The sequence below is a fragment of the Puntigrus tetrazona genome, chromosome 7 (genome assembly GCF_018831695.1).
Source record: "Puntigrus tetrazona isolate hp1 chromosome 7, ASM1883169v1, whole genome shotgun sequence".
NCBI classification, from domain to species: Eukaryota; Metazoa; Chordata; class Actinopteri; order Cypriniformes; family Cyprinidae; genus Puntigrus; species Puntigrus tetrazona.
The window spans coordinates 38047611-38057962 of record NC_056705.1 but is presented as its reverse complement, the minus strand read 5'-3'; positions in this window follow the sequence as shown (position 1 = coordinate 38057962).

Here is a 10352-nt window from a genome sequence, read left to right as displayed (position 1 = left end):
GCACATTGAGATGCAAGGGCTTTGTGCAGCCCCTCAACCGAGAGAGCAGGAGTCTGCAAAGGGAAAATAAAAGCAGGGTTATCATCTACAGCGGCAAATGTGTCTGGTGTGAAGAGAAAGGCCATTTTGATTGCTCGTCCAAGAGAGTGAGTGCAAAATATTGTGTATAATAATGTATGGTAATGCAGCTGTTTTTATGGCCCTGTTTTGTCGCTATCTGTCCCATCTCAGTGCTCCGAAATGCTCCCATTTACACTCATCTCCACAATTTAGAGAATTCCTGCAAAGCCGGCACAAAAAAGCGAGATGAGAAAGGCTCCTTTCTTCTATTCTCTCTCTCCCGAACAGTTTGTGTTTTTCAGCTCCACTGAACTTAAAGAATTGCAGAGTTAACATGGCTTCACCCCAGGCCCTCAGTCTATTCTGCAGGATGCTTTTACACTAGATGCCAGTTTGAGAAGACCTCTGCATGCCTATTTCAAGGTAATAGCGCTATAGCCCTCTATCTCTGCCCCTATCGAAGAGGACACTATTACCTCTGCACTTCATTTTTAATAAACCTTATTTTTTTTTTTTTCAACAACTATGTTTTATCGTACTGTTGCGTTACGCAGTTGCTGCGTTAAGGTGCTGTTTTTGCCTGACCCTTAAAAATCATAAAAAAGTCATATCAAGTAACATTTCGGTAACTACATTTTAAATGTGTACGTAGATACATCTCACATATTAGATTATTAATGATGATGATTTTTTTTTGCAGTTGTACATTTTATAAGAAAATGCTATTACAAAATTTCCTGTGTAATTCAGTGCGTTACTTTCTTTTTTTTTATTTTTGTAGTTAGTAAAAAAAGTATACATGCAATTGGGGTTATTTCGATTTTTGTTAAACAAACAACATTATTGTTTTTTCAATGAATGATTAATTTATTATATTAGTAAATATATTCTTAATTTTTTAAAATTCTATTTTAGTTTGAATAGTCTGCTTGTATTGTTTCCGAGGCGCTCAGAGACCGCTTCGAATTTTCTAAAAGGATATTTTGTAGCTCACTGCTGTGGGCAGGAGCGCTGGTAGCTGGGATGAAGTGTTTTGTCGGGGTGTTTCTGCACACACGAGCGGGGCGGTCAGATGTTCACGCAGAATATAAAGCCTTTGATGGCACCACCGGGCCTTATATTCCTGATTCTGAAAAGAATCGCCGCTTTTTTTTCCCCCCCTCTGTCCTTCTTTAACATATAACATATTCTTTGTGTTTATTGAATTGCATTTTCTACATTTTTCTCTCTCACATTAATGCCATTACTATCCTGCTCTTGACTAAGCGCCACAGTCTCTGTCAATGTCATTCTCTTCTCGTCTTTAAGAGATCTGGCGGCACATGCAGAGGGGGTCTTTGAAAGTTTTCTTCTGATGGACAATGTGTTCTCAGGTGCTTGTTATGGACAAGGCTGAATGTAGAATAGCTGAGATGGGGACATTGTGGCTTGTGTTGGTGCCTGACTGTAAGTCATTTCTAAATGCTTTTGTGAGCCCCGCTGGAGGGCTGGAGGTGTTTTTCGCTTTGGTTTTTCTGGACGAGCACAATAGGAGTAATCTGGGCAGAGAGCTGCTCCCGATTGCTGAAAGCTGACAGAAAAGGGGCTTTCGGGGGGGTATGCGGGGCGATTCAGAGTCCGACCTACCCTTACTCTAAAACCTACCTTAAACAGTCAACAGCGACAAGTATTTCCTCACAGAAACCCTGCTGACCACAGTTTACACCACCTTTATAATTCACATCCTTTTTAATTATTTTAAATAGACATTCATGCTTTTGTCATAAGCAAGTTGTTGCAAGAGAGAAAAGGATTTAAATCTAAACTACGAAACTGTATTTATGCAACAGAAATGAACAGATCTCAAAACGAAACTTTTTTTTTTTCGTATCCGTTCACTAATAAAGCAGCCCTTCAATAAAACTAGATGTAGAGATTTTGTTGAGGGAAATAAGGGAATTAACATTGTTTTGTTTTAATTAACGTTGAATTAACAGTTTTTTACATTTTTGATTAATCATTGACAGATTTAATTGATTATACTTCATATCTTATACTTATAATTATTATTAATCATTATTATTAATACCAGTATGATAGAACAGAATTTATGGATAAAAATGTTTTTCGCATATTTCCTGAAAAACATAAATGGAAATATTTCTAAAAAATAATGTCTATACAGACAAGAACATTTTTTTTTTTTTTCGATCTTGACCAAACCGCTGAATCCGAGCCTGCATGAGCAAAACTGAAATCACGCAGCTACGGTTAGAAAAAAAAAACTAGACCATCTCTCACTCTAATATTTTTCTTATGTTTGCCATATTAATTTTAAACCTTGCATTTCACTTTAGAAGGAAGTATTTGTGTTTAAGTAAGTGAAAACATGTGTTTTTTTTCCTTTTTTTTTTTTTGGATCATTCATGCTTGCAGTATAATATCTGCACAACGTGGCAAAATAAAGCCTGAGAATATAATTAAATCTTTATGATGAATATTTTGCAAATAGCAAGTATATTCACCACTAGAGCAAAATCATCATGCGTTGTCGTTGTTGTTGTTGAGACAGAGATATTGTGAGGGACAGGAGGAGGGGGTTGCGTGTGGACAGTTGCCCCTTATTTATTTTTCATTTTTATTTGCGTCTGCTGATGTATCAGGACCGTCCATGTTCTGCCTCTTCTTTGAATAATAATCAGAAATAGAGTGGGCCCCATTTTTTACTCTCTTCTTGCCCTTCCATCTCATCAGCTGCTCTGATAGCCATGAATCTTGTCACTCAATTTTTTCATCAGGATGTGCATAGTAGGGGTGTGTGAGAGCGGCCGCAAGATGACCCACACACACACACACACACACACACACACACACACACACACACACGAACGCATGCCTGTCCTGCTCTTTCTAGGCACCATTGTAAAAGTTATGCATAAAAAGGACTTATTTAAAAAAAAAAAAAAAAACCCCAAAACATTTTAAAATAAGAACAGCACATCTTCGCAGCGTGGTTTTGGTTTTCTCACTCCATCTGGTTTTTGCTGGTTGTCAGATTTCCTCTTCCTGAGTTCCCATATGTGCTCGGTATGTCTTTTGTTGTACCTTGTTCCTTCAACTTGAACTTGACACTGTTTTCTTTCTTGCAGTTTTTTTTTTTTTTTTCTCTTATGACTTTATACGAGGCTGGAGTGATTAACTTTGACAATGGGCATTTTTTCCTCATCTTCAGGCAGATAGTCGCAGTCTCTTTGACAGCTGTCATTTACCATTAGCCCTGTGCTGTTCGCTGGAAATAATTTGATTTCTTATTCCTGTTTGAAACGCTGCCAGTGGTATTGGTCGTGCCTTGATGGAGAAAAGCTGCGCTCCGTGCACTCGCGCAGTCGCAGCGTTCAATGTTATCGCCTCCTCTCCTGAGAGCGTTAATTGGGTTTTAATTACTCTTAATTGCAGCAGCTAATTAAGACGATTTTCACAGCGTTAAATACTCACATAAGTTAAGTGGGGGGAAGTAATTAAGCTTAATTAGTTAATGAGATTAATTGTCATTAGTCATATGGCAGGTATAATTGTAAAAATTCCCACCTGCAATTAATGCTGTCACATATTTAATGAACCACAATGTATATCGAATGTGTTAATTCTGACTTTCTCAGATAATTAATTAGCGAGGAGTCGGATTATACTAACAGTTCACGTTAGAGATGTGAATAACAGCTTCTTTATGTTGTATCGTTAAATACAGACAGTCTTGATGAGTTTTACTGCACGAAGCTGATTCGTTTAGATAACTCTGACTGCTTAATTAGACATTATTAATTGACAGAATAGATAATAAAGATGCATGGTGCATGCACATTTTTATTTCAGTAACAAAAACAAATTCCATTTGTCGCATTAGATTGAAATTTAAATGTATGTTTTTTTGAATCATAGCACACTTTAAAAACTATGTAAAAACTATGTAATATAATTTACTTATAATTTACATCATCCCATACCTGTATGAATTGCTTTCTTTTGAACAGTTTGACACTTTGACTTCTATGTATATGGACAAAAAAAACAAGTAAAAAACAAAAAAATCTAATTCTCTTCATTTATGTTCTACTGTATATGTTCCACGTGCATGTTTTGCATCAATGACTTGAGTGTGAGTATTCGGCAGGATTTTTATTTTTGGACAAACGATCACTTTTACATGACTGAAACAACACTGATACGTCAGCTTGCATCAACAAAAGAGCTCATTTTTAAGATTGCTAGTCCATATATCCACATTTTACTCGACGCGTATTGAGAAACTCTCTTTAATGCGGTCTAAAATGATTCCATGCGGTAAAATAGCGTGGATAGCATTAGACTCAGCAATGGTTGTAGATTGACCCCGTGTCTTTTATCACACTGATGAAGTCCTTGAAGGGTACGTGCTCTCCGGATGTGCCCTGGCCATGCACAGAATAGAATAGCGCCAATCACATCACTTAAGTTTTATAGGAAATGTACTATTTTACTACATCAAATGTTACATTTGTAATGTGGCTGGATGTAGCTGGCAAAGTGGTGCAGCACATTACATCGCTTTAGGCTTTGTTAGCTCTCTGTTTTTCTCTCCATCTATATCTTTCATTTGTCCACACGCAATGTTCCCTCTCTCTCTGTCTGTGTTCAATTGGAGGACTCGGTCTCTGTCACATTCTGTGAAATTGTATTTCAGGAAGATGGATCCTTTTCCTTATATACATGACACGCAGGGAAGCATGACCACCCCATCCCCCCCGAAACACAGACCCGTAGCTTACCTATTCTCTCAGCAATACACATACATGTTAGACGTGCACACAAGCTACACACTCTCCTTTTTGCCCTCGAGACGTTTTGCTGGTATTTGCCGTCTTATGACGTTCAACTGACCTGACTGTTTTGATTCCAGAGCCGTGACGCGATACAATGCAACATTTCTGTGTCATGTAAATTTTTTAAAGCGAACCAATACCACTCCGATTTTACAGTAAAATCCAGCAACATTGCACTCTTTGAAATAATTGCATCTGTGGTTCCACGAAGAGCCTTTGACATCCGTGGAAAAATTCTGTAGCACGAAAGGTTGTTGTTTGCCATGCAGCCAGCTCTTTAGATAATTAAAATAACTCTTTATTTTAGTTGCTTATTAGCATGCATACTACTAAAATGTTAGCTATTTATTAAATCTAATTAATCACACTTATTCTACATCCCTAATCCTACCTAAATGTACTTTTACTAACTATTAGTAAACAGCAAATTAAGTTCATAGTTAATAGTTAACAAGTGTTACCTGATCGGTTGCCAAATGTTCTTCACAGCCTGGGTTTAAATGCTGAGCCAATTACTTTTACAAAAAAAGTGCTTAAAACATTCTAATTAAAAAGTTTCTAATCTGACTAAATCAACTTAATAAGCTTGGTTTAATGAACTTGACATATAAAATAACTTACAAATGCTACGTCATCAGGCTAAATCAGTTAGTTGCTTGTAATTGTGCATCATTTACTGTTTATTACTGTATTAAGGACATGTACCACTAAAATTGAAAATTAAAAACGACATTCATCGCTCACCATCAGTACGAGTTCCTTTCATCTGTGGAACTCAACAGAAGATATTATGAAGAATGTTGGTCACCAAACTGTTGACAGCAGCCATTTACTTCCGTGGTACTTTTTCTCATACTATGCAAGTCAATGGCTATCGTCAACCTACACCAACAAAAGTGTGATGAAAACTTGCATTTCTTCAAATATACCAACAAAACCAGTTTAGCTGTTCATCAAGCTTAAGAAGTTTTTTTTTATGGAGATTAAATGTATTTAAGTAGATTTTACAGAATTGGATAAGGGATTTGAATCGTAGCATTAGACTGCAAATTGTGTTTTACGCTGTTTTGTCAGGCAACCAAAATATGTGCTTCATACGGTAACACCTAATGAAACCGTTTTATTCAAATCATCCTTTTAAAACCTGCGTTTTGAAGAGTGTAGGTTGTATGCTGGACGGTGCGTGATGCACCTTTGGGGGTTGGCTAGTAGAGGCCGGAGACGGTGGGATTTACAGGGTTAGTGTTGTTGTTTGTCTCCTCTGGGCACTATAGGGAGTACTTGTGCTCCGCAGGTGGAGCCAGACTTCGCCAGGCCCCGCTTTCACCGAAACTCAGATGCTACGGTGCCTAGAGAATCTCCACCGGATGTGTGCATGTGCAGCTGCGTGTGGGTCAGAGGGCCAGCAGAGACTCCTGCATGAGCCGGGCTGGTAGGCAGCAGCAGCAGAAATACAAACTAGATTAATAAAACAACAGCACGGGACTCAAAGGAGCCAACAGACCCCCCTCAACTCCCCTCCCTCCTTGTTACCGGCGCTCCCTAATATCAGCGGGAGACCGGACTCCACGGGCCCCGCAGAGGCAGCACCGTGTTTGATTCTGCTTGTGTTTTCCCTCTCGTAACGCACTCCTACTTAACCAGGACAAAGATCATGTGTGGATGAGGAGCAGCGGGCCCTGCTCTGTCTCTCCGCTCCTTCTTGTTATCCGCTCAGCTTGCCTCTTCTCATATGCTCCAGTGACCCCAAACACACATTCATTTGCACAGCACCGGCTCCATCCTATGCTTTTAACTTCACCTGACTTTCGCTGGCGAGTTTGAGAATTGGATTGAGATTTAAGCATCATGCACGTTCACACTGTGAGAGCACGCGGAGGAAAGTGGATATTAAATGCAACATGCAATGGGGAAAAAAACCCAGAAGCTTTGAAAATGAAGTTGCATGATTATTGCATGAGCTGTAAAAAACACAAGTCCTCTTGCGTTTATGTGTAAATTAGGTCTGTAGGTCTTTTGCACGTCTTTATACTTTTTACCCCTCATGGAACAAAATAAACTCTGGTAAATTGCAATTTTGCCTGGTTTATTAAGGCTGCACACTAAGAAGCTGCAAATCGTCTGCATGATATAAACCATAAAATTGCATTTGATGATGATTTGTCAAGTTGATTTAATCTGATTAAATAACATTTCTGACTTGGATGAAACCAGTTGAAGCGCTTTTTTTTTTTTTAATTCAAAAAAAAAGCAAAAAATCGAAAACATGATTTATTGTTTAGTAATGTTGATTTACAGTTTTATGAAAATCAACCCAGGTTTACATCTTGACGCTAAAAACCTTTAAATGTTCTTCGTGATGTAACCCATAAAACTGCATTAGAAGATGATGTATCATAATTACGTCTTGACCAAGTGATCAAGTATTAGTAAGAAAAATAATTTATTTGGTAACATTTAAAAAGGACTGGTTTTATCACTGTCAAAATTAAGCTGTTGCAGTTTAATTACACAAATAAGTACTCATTAATATAAATTATCCGTTGCTAGTAATTATGCAGAATTTACTTTTATCGTTATAGTAACTTAGAACTATACATCACCTTAAAATTAAGTGTTTTCAAATAAAAAAACAGGTTGTCCTCTTCGGTCTAAGTTACATTTTGACTCTAATAAAAATAAAATGTTCATGATAAACCAAACAACATAAAATGGACTTTGCATGTTAACATCAACAATAAATAAAATGGTTTTGATCAAGTGAAAATGTGATTCAAACTGACTAAATCAACCTGACAAGCACTTTGCTCAACCCATGGTTGTTTTAAGTGTGTTTATGGGTAAGATCAAGCAGAAATTAATTGCAGGTTATGACTTTTTCAAGTTAACCCTTTCAGAAAAGGTAGAAACACGCTTGTCTGTGATACCGAAAGGAGGGTTTAATGTTCTTGCGTCTTGTAAAATGGGTGGAAATCTGGGTTGAGATGGTTTAGGATTTGGCTTTGTAATAATCCTATGCTAAATTCAGATCTAGTACTGTGCTTTTCTGTCTCTCTTTTCCTCTCCCTCCCTGCTTTCGTCTCTCATGTGCTTTAAAAAGTGATGATAGCGCATGGCTTCCCAGCTAGCGGAGCCCCAAGGCAAAATGTACATGGCTGCTAGGTACTGTTACGCTTTCTGCTTTCAGAAACAAGCAAACCCCCTTAAAGGATGCTGTAGTGTGGGGAGGGAATGTCTGTGAGCCGGAGAAAGGGGAGAAAAAAAAAAAAGGGTTGAGATAGGAAAAGAGAGGGAGAATTGGGAGGCAGGGGATGAACGTAGGAAGCAAGGAGCCCGAGAGGGAGGGAGCGCTCGGCTGTCTGAGAGAGAGAGAAAGAGGAAAAAAGTCCTCTCAGTCCCCCAGTTCTTTGTAGAACATTTAGCTTTGACCCTCCCTTGCTTTTTCTCCTCCCTTCCACCTCACACACACATACACACACTTCCATACACACACACAGGCCAACAGATCTGCAGGATACAGTAGTCGCCAGCATTTTATATCTACCAGAGTGCTGTTTTAATACATATCTCCACTACAATAGTGTGTTTGTGCCCACAGGTCGCAGTAAGCAGGACTAGGGGCCGACAGACAGCCGAGCTTTACACGTTCATGATGCAGTGAAAAATACATCCATACAGATAGCAGTGTAGGGCATGAGCTAGAAACCCTTTTTTTTTTTTTTTTTTTTTTTTTTTTCTTTTTTTTTTTTTTTGGTTGAAGAGTAAAGATTGCTTTGGCTGTGAGCTGAGGAGAGACTGAACCCGAGGAACTCTGGGTAAGTTGTGGGCTTTTTTTTTTCCTGTCTCTGCACTGCTGATTACGATGCTGCTGATTGATTGGTTCACGCTTCTGGATTATCATGGGCGGCTCGTCACCCGGTACCTGATGATGAGAGAAGAGAGAGAGAGAGAGAGAGAGAGAGAGAGAGAGGAACAGGAGAGCGAGGAGAACAATTGGCACAAAAATGCAGGGAGGTTAGCATCACTGAAAGCGACACGGCGTGGTGTGATTTTGGTCTGTTTACTTCTGTGTTTGCCGGTCGCGCGTGTGGCCCTTCGTTAGTGCAGCCGGCACGTGCTGATGAGGTTTCGGGGAGGGGTTAGTCTGATGCCTGCGACTAGCGGCAGGCCTTTTTGTGAATATGCAGATGAGGGGCGCGTGCTGTTCACGAGGGGGGCCCGGAGTGTTTACGCTCGCCCTATAGGGAGCCTGATGCTCGACAGATTGCATTTTTTGTGTGTGTGTGTGTGTGTGTGTGTGTGTGTGTGTGAGAGAGATGCAGTGCGAGGTGGGATGGGAAGAAGCGATGGAAAGATACGACCTGCATGGGAAAGAGCGGAAATGGCAGTATGAGCTCCAGGCTGTATTTTCATGCCACTGACAAGACATGATGATTGCTGACCCCCTCCCGTCGCTCTCCAAAACACACACACACACACACAAGCACACGCGTGCGCTTCTCGCCCCTCCCTGAAGTGCCCTGGCTTTTTTCAGCCTCATTTGCATGTCAAAGCAGTGGAAGGCACTGTGCAGATTAGTATGAGATGACATAACGATGTAATGAATTAAACGCTGCCGTTTAGCTGTTGCACGGGCGGCACTGCTCTCGGAGCTCATGGGAAACTGATCCACCGCGCTCCCCTTACTGCCTCTCTCTTCAGTATTTACTGCAGTCCACCTTTTTGCATTACACCACTTTTCTGTAAATCGCCGCCTGTGAATGTTTAATAAATATGTAACGATATTATTTTTTCTAACTTACCTTTAAAGGTTAGTCTTTGACTGCATTCATTCTATTATAATTTTTTATGTATTATATTGACCCATCTTGATTGGATTAATGTTATTGTGGTTTAATTGAGATGCAATTATTCTTTTTGTATTTTGTCTAATTATAATTGTTTTTAAAGTGTATTTATTTCTTTGTTTATTCATTTATATTCTGTTTTAGTTATAGTTATATTAGCAAAATTAGTGTAAATTAAAATTATAAATGTTGCTGTTGCATCCAATCGAATAAGAGAAGTTTAAGGTTATTACTTTTTTTATTTTGGTCAATGTTTTATTTAAAGTACAGTTTTTTTTTATGGTTTTAGTTAATTATAATAACCCTGGATAAAATAATATCAGGGCATTTATTTTTCCCCGATTCGAATGTTCTGTTTTTCTTGATAATTTTTGGTGCGTTCCAATTTTTTTGTAAAGTTATTCTGTTTTTCTTAAACAAAGTAAGACTAATGAATACTGAAGATGATATTCATTATTGCTCTTAAACAATTAATCCGTGCATGTTTTGTTTCAGTTAAAATGACAGACTTTTCTCTGGTGACACATGCAGGGCTTTCCAGTTATTGTCCGCATAAGCTCCACCCCTTTTCTAAAATTGCAAGAAAAGCAGAAAATCTCGCATTCAG